The sequence below is a fragment of the Artibeus jamaicensis genome, unplaced genomic scaffold (genome assembly GCF_021234435.1).
Source record: "Artibeus jamaicensis isolate MK-2021 breed Jamaican fruit bat unplaced genomic scaffold, CSHL_Jam_final contig_384, whole genome shotgun sequence".
Lineage (NCBI taxonomy): Eukaryota > Metazoa > Chordata > Mammalia > Chiroptera > Phyllostomidae > Artibeus > Artibeus jamaicensis.
The window spans coordinates 17,611,323-17,632,674 of record NW_026521810.1 but is presented as its reverse complement, the minus strand read 5'-3'; the positions used below and the strand labels follow the sequence as shown (position 1 = coordinate 17,632,674).

The 21,352-nt window shown below is 37.1% G+C and overlaps 1 pseudogene; it reads left to right on the top strand.

Annotated features, from left to right (window-relative positions):
* Positions 1-18,004, top strand: part of LOC119053302 (THO complex subunit 1-like) — a 92,135-nt pseudogene extending 74,131 nt beyond the window's left edge.
* Positions 18,005-21,352: the final 3,348 nt, after the last annotated feature.

The following is a 21,352-nucleotide window of genomic DNA, read 5'->3' as shown; positions in this document are numbered from 1 at the left end:
AAGGCTGTACTATCATTATAAAAGCATTTTGAGCCTGTGATATTTTCTTCAAGGTAGGAGTTCTGAAGAAAAAAACATATCCATCTTAAGAACCAATAGAGTCATATTTGTATGATGCCAAAGTAATAGTGAAATTGTATCCATCTTTGCAAGGGTATGCTTACACACTCCTTCAAGAACACACACTCATGCACATACACCCTCACACCCTATTTCCAAATAAAAAATCTGTTCTGCATGTCTAACATGTAGTTACCAAGGACCCCAAAATAATATCTGGGTCAGAGCTGTCTCCTTAACCCCTAAATGTTAGGAATTCTTTAGCAGTCAGTGTAGACCATTCATCCAGATCTCTTGTGTACAAAGGCTTGAATCTTGTCAATCCCTCTCTACAGCCAAATTGAAGATCTGTTATTCATTTTCAAGTATTATTGCCCCTGGAAAATTTTATATCTAATAATTTGTTTTCTTTGGCTTTGTGGTGACTTGCCACTTAATATGATTTTTGTTTCCAGGAAATCTAGTATCAGGGCAGTGGTGTGGAAAACTTTTCATTTATATGAAGTGTTTTTGAGTCTTCTTTATCTAATCCTACTTTCTAGTGTTAAATATTGACATTACACTTTTGCTTAATGGGCCTCAGAAGACCATTTTGAAAGTGATAAAAGACCAAATTGAGCAGAATGAGAAACTAAGGTGAACTTGGGGAATAAAGGTGAGGGAAATAGCTCTTAAATACTTAAAATATAAAATACATCTTTTAGAATATAAAAGTTGATGAAAGAATCAAGGTCCAACTTAGGAAAATCCTTAGAAAACAAAGCATATTTTTGTTAAATATAGAACCCCAAACAGAAAAGAACTTGAAGGGATGAGAATATGGCACATAGACATTTGGCTGGGTACAGAGAACAGGTTCTCCACAGTACTGGGTTATGAAAGAAAGAGACAAAAATGACATGAAAGATCGGGTGGTAAGATGTAGCCTTATCATGGGACATGCAGGAGGGACCTCCAGAGGCATTTTTTAAAGTGCTCAATGTAATTGGCAAGTAGGATTTTCTAATGAAATACTATCGCAGTGTGGGCTAATTATAACCTCTGTTTCCTGGACTGCAGGATTGGTCTGCGGGTGCCTGTGCATTTATCAGACAGCAGCAAGATAGATGTAAGACAAGGAAAGAATTAATGTTCTCTTTGTGCTACTTTACACAGACATTTTTACAGAATGCAATTTTCTTTTTTAAAAGATTTTATTTGTTTATATTTAGAGAATGGGAGGGATAAAGGGAGAGAAACATCTGTGTGTGATTACCTCTTGTGTGTCCCCAACTGGGGACCTGGCCCGCAACCCAGGCATATGTATTGACTGGAAATTGAACTGGCCACCCTTTTGTTTGAAGGCCAGTGCTCAATCCACTGAGCCACACCAGCCAGGGAAGAGTCCAATTTTCTTTACATTTCTATTATTTTTTATTGCATTTTTTTGTCTGACACTGGTTAACAAAATCATATAGGTTTCAGGTGCACAATTCTACAGCACATCATCTATACACTGTATTGTGTGTTCACCACTCCAAGTCAAGTCATGGTCCATCATCGTTTATCCCCCCTGTACCTCTATGTCCCCCAAACTCCCTCCCCACCATGCTGTGTCTGTGTCTAATTGTTTATTCTTTGTTTTTTAAAGATTTTTGCTCTTTCTCTCCACCTCCTTATAAGCCTCCCCCGACCAAGCTGTCAGTCTGCTCTCTGTGTCTATTTTGCTTGTTCTGTCAAAGCGTATTTTTGCTCTTTGTACTGAAAGTATCTGTAGTTTACCTCATCTGTTCATTTGTAGCTTTTATCAGTTTCATATAATTTCATATGCACGATGAAAATGCAAGATATTATATGCAAGATATCTTAAGCTTTGTCAGTAGCCCTTTCAATGTGTTCACCAGCTCTACGAATGGAAAAGAAAAAAATTTCTGTTGGCCAAAACTGCTTTCCTTCCTTTGGCCCAAGGAAGTTCAAACTCCTAAATGGCTAAGATTTGTTAGATTTTTCTTTAGCAGTAAAATCATTAGAACATAGGCAACATCTTTTGTTTTTCTTAGGCCTGTGAATTGTCCCAGTAACATTGGTATCTTCCACATTTTACCAGTGAGAAAAATGAGGCTCCAGATAGTTAAACAACTTATTCAAAACTCACATGGCAAGAAAGTAGGTTAAGATTTGAACCAAGAAAAGCCTAAGCTTTTAAACATGCTCCATACTTCCTCTAAGTCATACGTTCTGCAGACACTTCTACTGTAAATTTTCCTAAACACTGCCACCTGGTTTAATCTCCCTAATGTGCATCTCTAATCACATCAGTGTCCTTCTCATGGACTATTTCCCACTTACTGAAGGGAGTAGCATAATGATGCAGGTGGTGGGCTCTGGCAGCTGACTGTCTGGGTTAGAAACTTTGTTCATCAAATCCCGTCTTCCTTGTTAGGTTCTAGGGTCCTTAAGAATAAGACAGAGTCTTATCAGTCCACGTATCTGTGGTAAGTACTTGGTTCACAGTCTCACACATAGTACCCACTCTACAAATATTTATAGGAATCAGCTTAAATGAATAGAAGTAAGAGTTTTTTAAGGATAATTTGATTACATTAAAGAAGCTAATGTTGCCAGTATTTTAAAAATACTGATAGCATTATAAGCCAAAATCATCAAGCCCTTTGTTAATTTGTGTAAGAGAATACAAATAATGAAAATTCGATAATGCAGTATAACGATGACAAGGACATAAAATAAGATCCATTTCTAGTTTTGTTGTGAAGAAACAGAGTTTGTTGGATAAGCCAGTGAGCCCCAGTGTCTAAATCAAGATCATTCTGGCAGGATATTTTACATTTCACTGTCCTATTTTTCTGAACACGTGCCCCCCACTGTATCTTATTTTGTACATTCAGCCTAGTTTATCTTTGTAGAAACTTCTAAATCATAAAACCTGCTTTAGCTCCTTTATCTATTTTGGGGTTCTGGTAGAAAAGGAGGAGTTGTCTTCTCCTGTCACTCAAACAAAACCAGAAATTCTACTCAGGAACCAGAACTGCGGATCTAGTCCTGCCACACAGGTGTGTCATCCTGGGCAAACACTCAAATCTCTTGAGATGGACTGAAAAAATACCCCAAGGTACAATCTGGTTAACTCATCTCCCTCAAACAAAGCATAGAACACATTTTTCTTAAGATGAATGTTCTTTAAATTCAAGAGTTGTTCTAGAAATTTTGTGAATATTGAAATATCATTGATCTGCAAAGGGGAGTTTTTTAACATATTTTATTTCTAGAGTCCTTAAATCAACAACTACTATTTACACTCTCGATGAAATTTAAAACATACTTTGTTTCTTTTTTCTCCATCTGTAATATGAAACTAATAATAGCACTCATTTGACAAATTGTTTTGAAGATTAGTGAGAAATTAACTATGGGTAATAGAATATATGTTGGGTGTTAATTTTGTTTTTCTCCTTATTACAAAAGCATACATGTTGATATTCTAAGCTTCACTGTGCACAGAATGAGGCTAATATACTGCTTCTAATAGGATTTTGAAGGATATGAAGAAAATAATGCTGCCTCTTAGAACTAGTGTTAGTGCAATGTACTATTTAGTTTAAGTTTTATAGAGGAAGCATTAGGTGAAAACATTTTTTAGAAAAGATCTAGCTCACAGCACAGGCCTGGGTGAATGTCATACAGAGGAATCATTTATTAAAAAAATATTGAGCACCTCAAGTGTGCCAATGTTCCATGCACGATGCTGTGGGGTCGTACATTGACAACTAAGAAACATATTATCCCTTCCAAGAGAAAGACAAAAAGCAATGGCAACACAATGGGACAAGGGCCCTAACATATGTAAATGCAAGATCTAAAGAAAATGAAGTGTCTAACACTTGCAGAGAAAGTGAGACTGCTTTATAGGAGAGGTGACCTTGTCTATATAATTTTTCAGCAAGCCAGTTTTCAGGAAGACAAAGGGAAACAGCATGTGCAGAGACAATAATAGGAAGAGAAGGCAAGGGATCGCTGGAGATTTATAAGTTGTTGGGTGTACCTAGTGAACAGTAGACGGTGGGCAGAGTCCAAGGGCTTTCACAGCACAAAAGGCTGGAACGAAAACCTGAGATTGGTAACTAGAGATCCTTCATGGGAAGCAGTTTGTTTGTAATTCTGTCTGAGAATTGCAAGCAAGAGTTACCATTCTTAAAATTCAGAACTTATTTGTTTTACATATTAAGAAATTCAATTAAAGTTGATATTCAATTTTATATTAGTTTTAGGAATACAGCATAGTGATTAGACATTTATATAACTTATGAAGTGATCCCCCAATAAATATATACCCACCCGACACCATAAACAGATATTATGAAATTACTGACCCCAACTCCTACTTTGTAGTTTATAGCCCCATGACTGTCTTGTAACTGCCAATATGTACTTCTTAATTCCTTCACCTTTTTCACTCATCCCTCATCCCTTCCCATCTGACAACCATCACTTTGTTCTCTGTATCTAATGAGTTTGTTTCTGTTTTATTTATTTTGTTTTTTAGATTCCACATATAAGTGAAATCATATGGGATTATCTTTCTAAGTCTTACTTATTTCACTTATATAATATCCTCTAGGTCCATCCGTGTCATCACAAATGATACAATTTTATTTTATGGCCAAGTAATATTCCATTGTGTATATGTACCATGTATTCTTTATCCAATTTTCTAATGATGAGCACTTAAGTTGCTTCCATATCTTGGCTATTGTAAATAATGCTGCAACAAACACAGAGATGCATATGTGAGTATCTTTTTGAATTGGTGTTTTGAATTTCTTTGGATAATCAATAACCAGATTCTGATAGCAAAGTGGAAGGAAGGAAACAGAGCCCAAAGTTCTAGAGCAGCCTATCTCCAAATGTGTTTCCATACCAGAAGTCCTGGTAGAAATGCAGATTTTTAGTCTCCCCCCCAGAAATCCTGAGTCAGAAACTCTGGGGTGGATCCAAAGTGTTTGAACAAGCTTTGCAGATAATCCAGACATTCACTAGATTTTGAGAATGAGGGATCTAGACAAATTTGTTGCCTTTGTCCAGGTAAAGTATGTGCTCTTTCCTACAAGCAAAGACAGTGAAAAAGTTTGGGAAATAAACCTGAGATTAACGTAGGCCATAATTGAGTGATTGGGTGTGGGCAGCTGGTTAGGTGGAGATTCTGAGAATACATTTGGCGGGGCAATCAAGTCCATAGAGTGAATAAAAGGAGATAGGGAACACAGAGTCACGCTGTGGGGTGATGTGGAGTGGGAGAGACACTTTAGAGATCTCCAGTAGTAAAATATCATGACCTTGAACATCTGGCAGAGGAAGTATCTAACATGACAGTGTGGAAAGAAAAGAGAAAAATAGCTTTATTTGTACTGGGTCTGGTCTAATTCCACCTGCAGTCCTCATGAGCTTCAGTAGCTTTTGTATGCATCTGCAAAGAAATAATGAGATGTTTTTATGTAGGGGAGGGCTAGAGCTTGAAAGTTGTGAAGATATATTATAGTCCTTGAAATCTTGGTATGCAATAAACATGTTTCCATGCTCTTCCCCACAACGCTGCTAAAAAAAATCTGTATTCCATCTCCCACCAATTTACACAAGCCCAGCTATGGGCTTTTTTTTAGCAATTGCCCAAAGTTTTACATATGGGAAATATCATATGTAAAACTTTATGAGACACTTCGTCAATTTTATTTTTTTACTTTAGCTCCAATATATTGGATCCACTGAATGCTCTCAGCCACCACCCTTATAATTTCACCTCGCTGAGTTTGACTGGCATGATGTGTTCCCTCCTCCAACTCCCCTTAAATTCCTTGTGAAATCTTGGGCTCAGACATCGGGGAGCAGTAGTTTGGGGAACAGGCAGGAGGAGTGGGGGCAGTGATTACAGTGAGAAACTAGGGGACACAGGGGAACCCAGAGGACCTGTAAAGAGAAATAATCCTAATGAAGCAGTACGTGGAGTAGAGAAGGAAGGAAAAGACTCAGTACTGCTTCCACCAGGTCAATATCAAAGGTGGAAGTATTTTTATATGGTCAGCACTAGACATGATACTGAAACAGCAGTTTCTTGTTTTCAGGAATCTCTCTTAAGCCAAGAAGGCAAGAGACATTTTTTTTTAAACTCCTTAACCACTCCACCCTAAATGCCCACAGTGAACCTTTTCGCAAATTAGGCATTCCTTAATGGTTTGTTGAAATGTATGAATCAATCCACCTTTACAGATTCCCACTTCCATTTCCCTTTAGCCTGGATATTCTATCAAATATACATATTGATGCAATGCGTGTATCAACTGCTGGGGGATGCACTACCGCACTTGGAGCTGGAATTTTTTTCACTATATTTGAAAGCTGGAATGAGATATGTTGTTCAGTCTAATGTATAGGTGTTTAGCTATCTGTTTAGTTATCTTCAAGTGATTCAAAAGAGAGCAGTAAAGTGTATTGATACCAAGGGTCATGATGTTTCTCAAAGGGCCATAGAGTAAATATTTTCAGCTCACACACTTCTGTTGCAACCACTTCATTCTAAATTATAGCACAAGGACAGCCATAGATAAAACATAAACAAATAAGCATGGCTGTGTCCCAATAGAATTTCATTTACAATGAGAGATGTTGGGGCACATTTGGCCCCAGAACTATACTTTGCATGTCTCCTGGCATTGACAAAGTCTGTCTTGATTATTTACCTGATCAGTTCTTATATTACAGTAAGATATAGAATATGTTATCTGAATATTGATACCCATGGTCCAATTGAATATTGAAACAAGCAAAAATCTTTGAAGCTAGTATATTGATTATGAAGTTGAATACATGAAGTTGAAATCCAGACTGCCTGCCTTCATGCCCAGATTTTCTATTTACTATACATCTTTAGCCAATAGTTACATTTTCTCTACCCTGATTACCTGCCCACAAAATGAGGAAATACCATATACCTATATTTTAAGGTTCTAATGCAAATAATCCATGTGAAACATGACAATAACTAGAACAGAGTAAACTCAGGGGAAGGAGTTTTGGAAAAGAAACTGAAGCTCAAGATCAAGTGATTTGCTCAAGTCCTGACTTTGCTCAAGATGAAAGTTGCAGAGAGATATATTATGTTACACACAACCATCATAATGCCTTTCCATAATGAAATGGTGCTGCTAATATTAGGCAACTGAGCCCTGAAGTTTTAGAGGGTCAAAGAAATGTTTGCCCTGCTTACTTCCTATATACCAATAGAAGTGTATCTATTCCAGAAATATGGCGTGCTGATCGATGAAGATATGACTTAATCACTGAAGACGACGTGCTAGGATATTGTGCTGCCTTTCTAGCTAATGCTCGGTGTCAGGCAGCATACTGTCTTGCTTTGGTTACCATCTGCCTTCACCCTGGTTAGGGATATATTCCTTTGTTTTAATCATTTTATGAAAAAGTTAATGGAACATGAGTGGAGACAGACAAATGCTGACCATGCAGCATACAGATTGTGTGCATTATTCTGCTCTCTGCATCATAGTTATTCAGAATTCACTATTTAGTTCCTTTCCAACATGATTTTCCAAGACTTCTGCTGACAGACACCCATTTAAGCTTGATTTTTGGAAACAGAGTGACATGTTTCAGCAGATTCATCACCTTATCGTAAAACACGAAGTGCACATAATCAGATGAAGCTGCTGATTCGCTGCCACACGTGGTCGATATGCTGCATGCAACATACCTGATGCAAAACTGCAACTGGGGAGGAAACACATTTTGGTAAATGAAAGAAAAGCAACTTTATTCACTTAAGTTCACATTAAGACTTTTTAAAGAAGTGTTTTATGGACTCATCGACTATTAGAGTTAGCAGAGATTAGGCTCTAAAATAATTGCAAAGCAGAAACAAACCCAGAAAGCAGGTCACGTACCTTCTGTTGTGTATGTTTTCCATTAAACTCTGCTATCATGTAGATCATACTCATATAATACATGTATATATTTATAGGAATGATTTCAAACATTATTTCTTCTTTGTTGAATTATATGCACAAAATCTAAATAAACAAATTGTTCAAAATCATTTCATATGTCCAAAGTTGTTTAGCATCTTAAAAATAACACTGTGTATGACTCTAAATGCTGCTCTTTTTTTTTTCATTTAACAGTTGAATCAAGTTCTCCCAGAGCCTTAATACTCCAAGGTTGAGACAGCTCCCCAGGAAGGAGAAGAGAAGTTCCTCAGAAAGATGCTACTATTTATTTGACTTAGTTGACTGCTTTTAGGGAGATGACAGTTTCTTTCTTTGTTTAATGCCAGCATATCACAATAAAAGAAAGAATACTGAATTTGAAGTCTACTTAACACCACAGAAACTCAGCCATATGAAAAAAGAAAAAAACAAAACCCAGGAGAGGACTTGTAGTATATGGAGAGTATACCCTTTGTAGGTCAGAGATTTGAGGAAAGAAGAATGAGAGAGGCTAGCACAAATCAATAGGCATGTTCCCCCTTTCCCCTGCCAAGGCAGAAAAGGGGAAACAAGGATTCAGATGGCTGCAGGAAGTCTGAGACCATTGCAGACCAAAGCACTAGAGTAATAAGCAAAGTCCTGAAAGTGATCACTTTTAAGGAGATAAGGGGCAATGGCACAATGCCCTAGATGTGATGTGTCTGAACAAAAGAGTCTGACACCTTGTTTCTAGCTCTTCCTCACCTGCCTGTGGGGTGCTGGGCCCCTGGTGTCCTGCGTGCGTTGGTTACTTCCCTACGTGAAGCTCAGCTCCTGGTCCCAGAAGCCAGGATGTCTGTGGTGTAGAGGAGCAAAAATTCTCCTCAATTTTGGGTCTTTGGATACTCCTAAGAATTAAACATATATAATAGAAATTAGATGGCTGGGGTGTGGAAAAGAAATTGATGCTTCTCTCCCTCTCCTTCCCCTCTTCCTCTAAAGATAAATAAATAAATCTGAATAGTATATAAACTTCTGTCCAAGATTGAGAAGTAGATAGATACACTATACCTCTTTGCACAACCAAAAGTAGAACAACAAATTTAAAAACAAAAAAAAACCCAGAACTGCCAGAAAATCAAACTGTATGGAAGCCTGACAACCAAGGAGTTAAAAGCAGAAACTTTCATCCAGACTGGTAAGAGGGGTGGAGACAGGCTGCTGCTCGGAGAGGACTGGCAGCAAGGCAGCAGCTAGAGGACTGGGTAGGACCAGGTGGCAGCTGTGGAGTGGGCAGTACCACATTCATGGGCAGATAAACTGGGAGAAACAACTGGGGAGCAAAACAGACTGCTCAACACAGGGTTCCAGGAAATAGAGCCTCAAAACCTCTGTCTAAAAAAGCCTGTGTGGTTTGCCGCAGTGGGAAAAACTCTCAGCCTCAGAGGAGAGTTCCTTAGAGAGACCACAGGGTCCTAGAATGTACACAAAACTACCCACCTGGGAATCAGCAGCAGAAGAACCCACTTTGATTGTGGGTAGCAGAGGAAGTGACTGCAAGCTGGCCCAGAGCTCAGCAAGCTGCATTGTTCTCTTTTGGGCCCGCCTCCCCTATACAGAGCCACAATGCAGCAGTGATGTCGGTTGCCCCACCCTGGCGAATACCTAAGATTCCACCAATTACTACATCATGGTTGTGTGAGATCAAAAAAATAAAAAATAAAAATGGCCCAAAGGAAAGAACAGATCAAAACCCCAGAAAATATAGAACTAAGCAATAAAGAGATAGCCAACTTATCAGATGCAGAGTTCAAAACAACTTATCAGATGCAGAGATGCAGTATGCTCACAGAAATGTTGAGCATGGTCACAAAATAGAGAAAACAGTGAATGCTATGAAAACTGAATCAAAGTAAAATGCACAGAGAACCAACAATGACTGGAAGGAAACCAAGACTCAAATAAACAGTTTGGACCAGTAGAAAGATATAAACATTCAACCAGAACAGACTGAAGAAACAAGAATTCAAAAATATGAGAAGAAGCTTAGGAACCTCCAGGACATCTTTAAAAGTTCCAACATCTGAATCATAGGGGTGCCAGAAAGAGAAGAGGAAGACCAAGAAAGTGAAAACTTATTTGAAAAAATGAGAAAGGAGAACTTCCCCAATCTGGCAAAGGAAACAGACTTCCAGGAAGCCCAAGAATCTCAGAGAGTCCCAAAGAAGTTGCACTCAAGGAATAACACACCAAGGCACATCATAATTACACTACCCAAGATTAAATATAAGGAGAGAATCTTAAAAGCAGCAAGAGAAAAGGAGACAGTTATTTACAAAGGAGTTCTCATAAGACCATTAGCTGATTTCTCAAACGAAACCTTGCGGGCAAAAAGGGGCTGGAAAGAAGTATTCAAAGTCATGAAAGGCAAGGACCTACATCCAAGATTTCTCTATCCAGCTAAACTATCATTTAGAATGGAAGGGTTGATAAAGTGCTTCCCAGATAAGGTCAAATTAAAGGAGTTCTTTATCACCAAGCCCTTATTATATGAAATGTTAAAGGGACTTATCTAAGAAAAAGAAGAAGATAAAAAACCATAACACTAAAATGACAACAAACTCACAATTACCAGCAATCAAAACTAAAAAAAAAATCACAAAAAACAAAAACTAACTAAGCAAACAACTGGAACAGAATAGAATCACAGAAATGGAGATCATATGGAGGGTTATCAGTGGGGAGGGAGTGGTGGGAAAATAGGAGAAAAGGTGCAGAGAATAAGAAGCATAAATAGTAAGTACAAAATAGACAGGGGGAGATTAAGAATAGTACAGGAAATATAGAAGCCAAAAATCTTATGTGTACAACCCATGGACATGAAATAAGGCTGGGGGGAATGCCAGTGGAAAGAGGGGTGTAAGGCGGAGGGGAGTAAAGGGGGTAAATAGATAACTGTAACAGTATAATCAATAAAATATATTTTAAAAAAACTAAAAAATAAGATAAATTAACAGGATAAAAGCATACAAATTATGTTGAATTTGTACATGTACATAGTATCCTTCACAAGAGAATGAAGACTCAAAGAAAACAAATTTGCAAAGAATTTAGCTCAGACTGGTGTGGCCCAGATTGGCTGGGTAAAGAGAAAATTTGTTCCTCAAAGAGAAAGTTTGCCGGTTGATTCCCAGTCAAGGCACTTGCCTGGGTTGTGGTTTTGGTCCCTGGGAGGCAACTGATTGATATTTCTGTTCTAAAAAAGAGAAATGACAGGACAAGGGGCCTTAGGCTAGGGGTAGTACACGGTGTAAACATAAACTGAAAGATAAGGGTGAAACAAGGTTGGTTTGTTCAGATTTCTTGGTTCTAAATTCCCTGTCTCTGGTGATAAGAATGGGTTTATTCTCCTTTGGGTTAGGGGGAACCATCTCAAGATTAGCAATTTGGAATTTCTGTATTAATCTACTATGATTTTTCTTTCCTGAACTTTATAGTAATATTATCATGTCCTACATAGAATTTCTAATGCATGGGCAAATATCCAGAAAATTTGCCTTTTCATTTACTATTTTATCTCTTTCATAGAATATTATTGACAATTTACTCTTTGTACTGTACTGATCTTTGAATCAATATTCTACCAAGCTCTTTTCTTATTAGTTGGTATTTATCATGTATAAAATGTTACAGGTAAGCACAAAATCTTTGGAAAACTAGTAATTGAATACTGAATAGAGTACTGAATACAGAACTGAACACTGAACCTACTAATCTCTTAAAGAATATCCAAATACATTAATAGGGTTATAAGTAATCTCATAATTATAGGATTAATGGGATTATAAGAATAATCCCATAATTATATCTTTTCTTAGGAGCAATGGAAAAAAGTCAATTCCAAATGAAAACTGAAAAAGGCCAATGTTTCTTTTAATTTGCATATTTTGGAACAAAGTCCTTGTAGGGGCCTAAATTTCCCCCCTATTTAGTTTTGTGACCTTAGACAATTTAATTGAGCTGTCTGCCTCTCAGCTTCACCATGGATAAAACTCTGAATATATATAATATATTTTTAGTATAACAAAAGGAAACAATGTAAATATATCTTTAAAGTGGTTTACAGTTAGTTTTTAGTGACCTATATATGGATTGTCTTACTATAATTATATACATTATTAAATTTCATGGATCGGGTGAATTTCCAAAATTTATAAACCCAGATTAGCACACAAAATCATGTGACCCATCATGCAATAGTATGAGTGATTTTTGGTTTAGCATTTAATCCATTAAATGCTAGGGACATTGTGGTTTTTAACTCACTGTTTTTATTATTTTGTGTAGATCGATGTATGGAATATTGTTGTTCAGTGAAATATGGCATTCAGAATTCCCCAGAATATGCTGTAACAAGTAAAACACTTAATTTTAGTCACTCAATATGCACAAAAATATATTCAAGTTTTGTTCACAATACATTTCTGTTGTGAGTCAGCAAGAGGGCGCACCTAACGGTAGTGTCGTGGCTGTCATGTGACCTCGAAATTCACATGCTCAAGTCTAAACCCTCAGCACCTTTTACTGCAATTATATTTGGAGACAAAGCTTTTAAACAAGTAATCTACCACCTTAAGATTTATGAATAAAGAAAATATTTATGTATATCTGTAACAATAAAAGTACAAAACTCGTACACTGAAAAATACAAGCATTATTAAAAGAATTTGAAGACCTAAATAAATGGAAAAACATCCTGTAATCACAGACCAAAGGCCTTAATTTTTAGGATGATCTATTTCCTGAATTGATTTACATATTCAGTGCAATTCTATTAAAATCCCAGTTACTTTCTGCACAAATTTATAAACTTATCTTAAAATTAATATGCATGTGTAAGAGACCTAGAAGAACAAAAACAATCTTCAAAAGAACAAATTTAGAGAACTCACACTTCCCTATTCCAACACTTAAATAAAAAGTTACAGTAATCAAAACTGTGTGATACTGGAAATGGGGACAGATATATAGATCAATGAAATAGAATTGAAAGTCCAGAAATGGACCCATATGTTTTTGTTTAATCCGTTTCTGACCAGGTCAAGACAATTTACTATTGACTGAATGTTTGTGTCCCCCTGCCCCTAAATTTATTTGTTGCAACCTAATCCAAAATGGGAACCACTTTAGAAGTGGTGTCCTTTGTGATGTGATTAGACCTTGAGGGCAAAGACCCAATGAATGGAATTAATGCCCTTAAAAAGAGTCTCTAGAGAATTCCTTTGCCTTTTCCACCATATCAGTTTACAGGAAGCTGGCCATCAGCGGACACTGAATCTGCTGGCACCTTAATTTTTACTAGCCTAGCCTCCAGCACTGTGAGTAATAAATCTCTGTTGTTTATAAACCATTGAGTCCATGGTACTCAGTTACAACAGCACAAACTAAGACACAATTAAATGTAGAAAAATAGTTGTTTTTTTTTAACAATAGTGCTGGGACAACTGGATAGCTACGTATAAAAGAATGAAGCTGGACCCCTTCCATACAACACACACTAAATTTAAATAAAAATGGCTCAACAAGCTATATATAGAGGTAAACTCTTAGAATACATAGATATATAATTTAATAAATTTCTATTATACAACTGTTTCTTAAATATGACATGAAAAACAGAACCAACCAAAAAATTATGAATTGGACTTAATCAAAATAAAAACATTTTGTTTTTCAAAAGACACTGTCAGAAAGTAAAAAGACAACTTTAAAAATTGAAGAGATATTTGGAAGTCATATATCAGATTTGGAACTGGCATCAATAATATGTAAAAAAATGGTCACAACTCAATAATAAAAGAACAAGTAATCAATTATACTAAATTTGAATAGAAATTTCTTCATAGAAAATATACAAATGACAAATGAACACATGAAATGGTGGTCAATGCCATTAGTCATTAAGAAAATAAAAATTAAAACCACAATGTTAAACTTCTTCAAAAACATTAGGATGTTTATTACAAAAAGATAAAACATTACAGGTCTTGGGGGTAGAAAAATTAGAACCCCATACACTGCTGGTGGGAATGTAAGATGATGTATCTGTTTTGGAAAACAGTCTGATAATTCCTGAAAAGATTAAATGGAGTTACTATATGAAGCAGAAATATTATTCTTAGGTACATACCTGAGATTTGAGAACATACACCCACGTAAAAAACTTGTACCTGAATGTTCATAGGAGCATTAGGCTTATTAATCAAAAGGAGGAAACAATACAAATATTCATCAACTGCTGAAAGGCTAAACGCATGTGGTATATCCATATGACAGAGTTATCACTCAGCTACACAAAATAGTATTCAGCTACAAAGGAGAATAAAGTACTGACTCATCCTATAACATGGATGATCCTTTAAAAATTTATGCACAGTGACAGAAGCCAGATAAAGCAGGATGTGTTGTATGCAGTTCCAGTTTTATAAAGTGCACAGAATAGAGAAATGTATGGAAAGGACTAATTATTTGTATACTGTCTTTTTATCACCAGAGAATTAGACAATGATCAATAATAGTCATTGTCAAAGATTTGGAAATAAACAGTCTCATGGAGAAATGTTACATAATTTTTTAAGTTGTGTATGCTATGGAAAATTAATAGAGGGAAACATTTCTGATGGAGATAACATATACTCAAAGTACACTCTCAGTTTTTTTGAAGTTACTTTAGTTAGTTGTATTTCCTGCCTTTTTATAAAGATTTTATTTATTTATCTTTAGAGAGGAAAGGAAGGAGAGAAGGAGAGAAATATCAATGTGTGGTTGCTTCTCGTGAGTCCCCTGCTGGGAACTGGCCTGCAACCCAGGCACGTGCCCTGACTGGGAATTGAACCGTGATCCTGTGATCTGCAGGCCCGAGCTCAATCCACTGAGCTACCCCAGCCAGGGCACACTCTCAGTTTTTAGTTAGCTGAATTGTTACCCCAGATATGGGAAGTTTAAAAAATATACAGCTGCTTAGATTTAACTCCAGTTGATGAGTGACAACCTATGGAAGAAATCCTGATAGGAGGGTCCTGGGAGTCTCTACTTCTGAAAATGTTTTTCGGTGTCTTTAAAGTACAGTGATAGATGTATTGGAATCATTCCTATAACCAGTCTCTGGAGGGCAAGGACCATACTTTACTCATTTGCTTCTCTTTCAAACCATGTCCAGAGAAGTTTTTCAACAGAATATGACCTAAAGCACTCATCATAATCTGATATACACATGGACAAGTAAAAATGAGTATCTTGATCATTATTTAACCACCAAAACCAAATTATATCAGGACTTTGGCCATAAATAATTCCTTAATATTCAAATTACTAAGTAGGTTACCCATTACAAAATTCCTGGAGATCTGTCATATGACTCAAATTTGTTTTCAGTAAACTCAGTTGAGTGGCTTCCTTTTTCAGATCTGAGTATAAACATTTATATGCCTTATTAATGCCATTGCTCTCCATATTTCAGTGAAAGGTGTTTTATGGAAACCTGTTATTAACAGTATAAAAACTAATTGCAAATTGCTTTCTATACTAATTTTCCCCATAAACAGGCATCCAAGGAGTAAAACATATGCTAATAGAAAACTGATAATGTTATCCACATACCTGCCAAAACAGATTAAAGACACTTCTGACAGAATTTTGCTAAGTGGAGGACTGCAAACAAAAGCACTCTTTTAGTAAGGTCTTAATGAGTTCCATATAATCTGTTGTCACATTTAAACTTTCAGGTGCCATTGTCTTTCATTAGTTCACCTTTACTTTTGAATTTACACTGTGCACTCTGGTGAAATAGGGATATTTCAGGTAAAGAACAGGGGTCTGTGATGACTGTAATCCAAATGGAACACATGGTTTTGATTCCTGCACACCTGGGCTAATGGTTGTCTGAAGACATTACCTGGTCCTTCTTTTTGGCTGCATACTGGTGAGATTCTAGATCAGCTGGGACAGATGGCTCTCTCTTCTCTTTAGTTGATTAAACTATATATTCTTTGAATATTCTTTTGGAGGGTTCTCCAAGGATGAAGTCTCATATACAACCTGACTCGAATAAAGGGGCTTCCAAACAAGTGAGTGTCAACACATATTTTCATGGCCACATTAAAACAAACAGAACACTGTGCTTGAAAAATAATTAAATAAAATTTTTTAAGAAATACAAAAAAAAATGAAATGGCAATTTACAGACCAGCAATCCAATAGCTAAAAAATATATGTAGATATGATCATTTGCATATGAACTTTAACATAGAAATGGAAAATAAAATGTAAGTGATAAAAAGCAGAATGATAAATCTCTCAGTTGATGGGGGAAAAACAGTTAGGTTATGTCTATGTCCCTTTCTATCATTGAAACCCTAGAGAAAGAAATGTAAGTCTATACCAATTTTTAGTTTGACAAATTTTTCTATTATTTCTATTTTGAATAACTATTAATAATTTTGACTGATTTTTTTCTCATGGGCTTGAACAATTTAGGGAAAATAAGTGAACTGGCTGTTGGATGAGTGGAAAGATAAAGAATAAATTAGGCAATGTACAAGTTTCATTCAATCATTCTAAACATAGCTGCAGTTGAAAAGGTAGAAATATCCCAACTTAATTGTATTATAATATACAATATATAATATGCCTTTTCATGGACAAAACATACATCTCAATAACTTTTACTCTATAATTGATGTATATCTAGGTTTTCATTGCGTGCAGATTTTATAGTTTCTTCATGCAGTCCATCATAAATACTAATTTTGGTTACAAATTTTGATGATAAATGGTAATCCCCCATTCTCATACTTAAAAATACATATTTTCACATGCATATGATGTTCCCCAGGGTCCATTACAGAAGACTCCTGAAAATGAGTGTGCCAACATCAAAGATATCATTTATTGGTGGCCCTTTGAAAAAGGCCCATTTCTTCAAACAAAGAATTAAAAAAATTAATTCCTCACATTCTGCATGTAATAAGGGTACATTTTCTTTACCTACTCTTAAAGTCATATAGTTCTTAAGGTCTGCATACATATGATATCTAATGGTCAGCAATTACTTTGATTTAACTTTTTTTTTGTTATTGGTAACAAGCCAGGACAAACCCAGTTGGCCAGCAAGGCCTGCACAACCATTCTCTTGGATGGCTGTAAGTATATGGATGGGAGAGCGGCTGTTGTGTGACTTTTCCTTGGCCAGCAGGTGTAATGGGATGAGACTAAATGTTCCTGGGCGAGCCCATATGTTTATGATCCATCTGTTCAAGTAACAGAGAATGAGGCAGGTGGGATTCTTCTTGTTACAGCAGGACATAGATAGAAGCAAATGGAAACATGTTTATTATCTTTGCAGAGCTACAGCTCATTTTTGTAATTCATATTAAAATTGCATTCACACTCATGAAAGCTATAAATAACAAAGGGTGCATTTCAAAACAAAAATCTTTTATCATAAATTTAACATATTTATCATTTTTCTTGAAACTTCACTTCCAGTGGAGTTGAGGCCAACAGTGAGAGGCCTACCTGACGCAGCAGCCAGGCAGGACTACGCTGCAGCATCCCAGTCTGTGGGCAGAGAGCCAGCACGACAGCTACGGAATGTGGCAGTGGCAGGATGTTGCTGGCCCTGTGGTGGTCAAGGATCTGGGGACTCTAAAGAACATGGGGCTGCACTGGTGGGACTCCAGGCCCTGACCAGCTTTCTGTGGCACCACCAGAAAGTCACACACTTGGAGGAGAGCATCTGGCAGCCTGGCCAGCTAACCTGGCACATGAAGCTCAGCCACAAGAGCTCCTTCGCTTTACCTGGTGGAGACCTTGCTCAAAGGAAAAAGAATCCTGGGTTATGTGGAACAGTCCAGCTATCTCTGGTTTGTCGCAGTTCAATTAAAGTGGAGACTTCAGTCAGATTGATTGAAGTCTGAGCAACCTATTTCAGAGGTCAGAGCTGGCTGTCAAGGGAAATCATTATGCTAGAGCTCAGGAGCACTACTGCCTTCCTGCACAAAACCACATCGTGCACAGAGACCTAAAGCCAGACAGTATCCTCATCAAGGAATGTTCAGGAAGAGCCATCCTTAAGGATGCAGACTTTTGGTGTTGTTCAAGTACAGTTGTCTCCATTTCTCCTCCCCCCATCTCCTCCAACCCCAGCCATCCCCACCTCCCACCCCTGATCCTGCCCCACCTTGGTTTTGTCCATGTGTCCTTTATGGTCGTTCCTGAAAACCCTTTCCTCTTTTCCTCTTATTATCCTCTCCCACCTCCACTCTGGTTACTGTCTATTCTTAATTTCAATGTCTGTGGTTATATTTTGCTTGCTTGTTTGTTCTGTTGATTAGGTTCCGTTTATAGCTGAGATCATATGGTATTTGTGGTTCACCACCTGCTTATTTCACTTAGCATAATGCTCTCCACTTGCATCCATGCTGTTGCAAGGGGTAGGATGTAGACTTTGGACTAAGCAAGGACCATAGTGTGGGCTTCACTGTCGCCACCCTTCATTCACTCTCCCCTTTCCTTCTTAGCTGCCAGGCAGAGAGGCCTATCAAAACAACAAAAATGTGAATGTAAATAAACAGAGGCTGCCCTCAGCTCATGGCTCAGACTTCTACACTGCCCCTGAAATGTGGGAGGGACACTGCACAGCCAACATTTTTTCCCTGGGCGTTTTCGTCAGGGCAATGATAGAAAGAATCTCTTTTATTGACTGAGACCAAGAAGAAACTGCTGGGGACCTGGCTGAGAGTGCCCCTGATAGTGACACACAGCTAGAAAACCCACAGATGACTTGAATGTCGCCCAGAAATGTGTAACTGACATGTCTGAGGAGAATGAGCACCTTCTAAGGATATGTTTGGTGCTAACACACAGGACTGACCTGATACCTTTGAACCTGAAACTAGAATGGACCAAGTCACAAGTGCTGCTTAAAACTCAGAAAAAGCATCTTGGGTGCATTTAAACTAGGCAAGTGTACTTTTTGTTCTGCATGCCCATTTACTGTACTGGATTCTTTATCCCGGGTCCAGGAGTGGGTCCTGTGGAATAGGAGGAAAATGTAGGGTTGAAGAGAATTAAGTGCTTGTAATTATCCAACCTCCAAATCTCAATGAGGAAATATCTGGGATTAAGTATGTGTTGGAAAGTTTAGAGATGTCTCCTGAGCGGGGATTGCATTTGAGCTAGTCTCCAAGTTTTTACAAACACTTTATCTCATCATCAGTTAATAAATACTTACCGCAGCCTGGCCACGTGGCTCAGCGTCCTTCCAGGCACCTAAAGATTGCCAGTTTGATTCCCTGTCAGGGCACATGTGTAGGGGTGGGTTCCATCACTGGTCGAGGCACATATGGGAGGGAGCCAATCAGTGTTTCTCTCTCACATTGATGTCTGTCTTTCTCTGTCTCTCTTCCTGCCTCCCTTTCTCTCTAAAATCAATGTATGCATATCCTCAGGATAAACAAACAAACAAACAAACAAATAAATAGTTACTGTAGAAAATGCAAAATATGGTGTTGGCTAATTCTTTGGACTCATATAACAAATTATAAGGTAAAATGATCAGGTATTCTCCTCCTTAAAAGATAGAAGACATGAAGTGTTTTCCTTAGGATGCGTAGCGTGTAAGAGTCACTCCAAGTTTTTTTCTTCAAATTTCAGGAAGCTCTCTGCTACCTCTATTGGTAAATGAAAAAAAGTAAAAGAAAGGAAAAAGACAGACTTTGATAGAAAACACCAGGAACAGGAAATTCATTCCATAGTAAGGAAACATTTATTGGCTAGAGGCTCATTTTGCAGCTATGAAAATAATAATGGGAGAGGAATATTTGGAGGAAGGAAGTCCCAGAAAGTTATGCTTAGAAAGATTAAGAGCTCTGAGTTGGAACCAGGAATGTTATGGTAGGACTGTCTATTATTTAAATATTAATCAGAAACCACTTTTGTCCATCTTAATAGATGTCTGGACAGCACAGAAAAGGAAAGAAAAATTTTCTGTAGCTCAAAATTGGACATTCTGAACAAGGATTACTCAAAAAAGAAAAAAATAATGAAGCATTTTCTCTCATGACAATTTCATTTCAAGCCTTGCCTTGATATGTGTGTGAGTAATTCACACTTTTGACCCTGGGGCAAGACCAGGAGAGTCTAGGACCTCAGAGACTGGACACATATTTAGGAAAGATGGAAGTTAACTTGCCATTGTGACTTTCATACAGAATGCAGTGGTGTTTGTTTTGGAAAATCATTTTCTTTGGGTCAAATTGAAGTGGCTGGTATAAATATCTAGGGTCCAGTTTTCTAGTATTTTTTGAGTTAGTAAAAAGTCCATAGACAGATGTTTTTAGTTGATTATGCCTTATAGGGACACCAAAACTTTGTTTTTCCAGTTTCACAAAGATAATTAATATATAACATTCCATGCATTTAAGTTGTACAACATGATAATTTGATAACATATATACGTGTGTGTGTGTATAGTGAAATAATCACCACAGTAAGATTAGTTAAAATCTTATAATATTTATTTCTGGTGGGTGAGAGCATTTAATATATAATCTTTTAGCCACTTTCAACCTTCAAGTATATAATACCCCATTATTAAATAAGTCACCATGCTGTACTTTACATCCCCAGAACTTATTTCTCTTATAACTGGAAGTTTGTCCTTTTTATCAATATCTTCCCATTTTTCCCACCCATAAGACCATAACAACTACCAGTCCACTTTCTATTTCTATGTGTTTAGCTTTTTTAGATTCTATGTATAAAGTCAAATAGTATTTGTTTTTCTCTGTCTGACTTATTTTGCTTAGTTTAATACCCCAAGGTGCATCCACATTGTCACAAAAAGGCAATATTTATTTGTTTTTATGACAGCATAATGTGAAATGTGCCTCTGTGCGTGTGTGTGTGTGTGTGTGTGTGTGTGACATTTTTTTCATTCATTCATCCCTGGGCACTCAGGTCAATTCTGTATCTTTCATATTGTGAACAGTGCTGCATTGAACAAGGAAGTGCAGACATCTTTCTGAGATTCTGATTTCATTTCTTTTGCATTTATACCCAGAAGCAGGATTGCTGGATCATATAGTAGTTCTATATTTAGTTTTTTGAGGAACCCCCATATTTCTTTCTAGACTGGCTGTAACAATTTACTTCCACAACAGTGCAACAGGGTTCTCTTTTCTCCACTTCCTTTCCAACATTTGCTATCTCGTATTATTTTGATAATGACTTTCTAACATGTGTGAGGTGATATTTCATTGTGG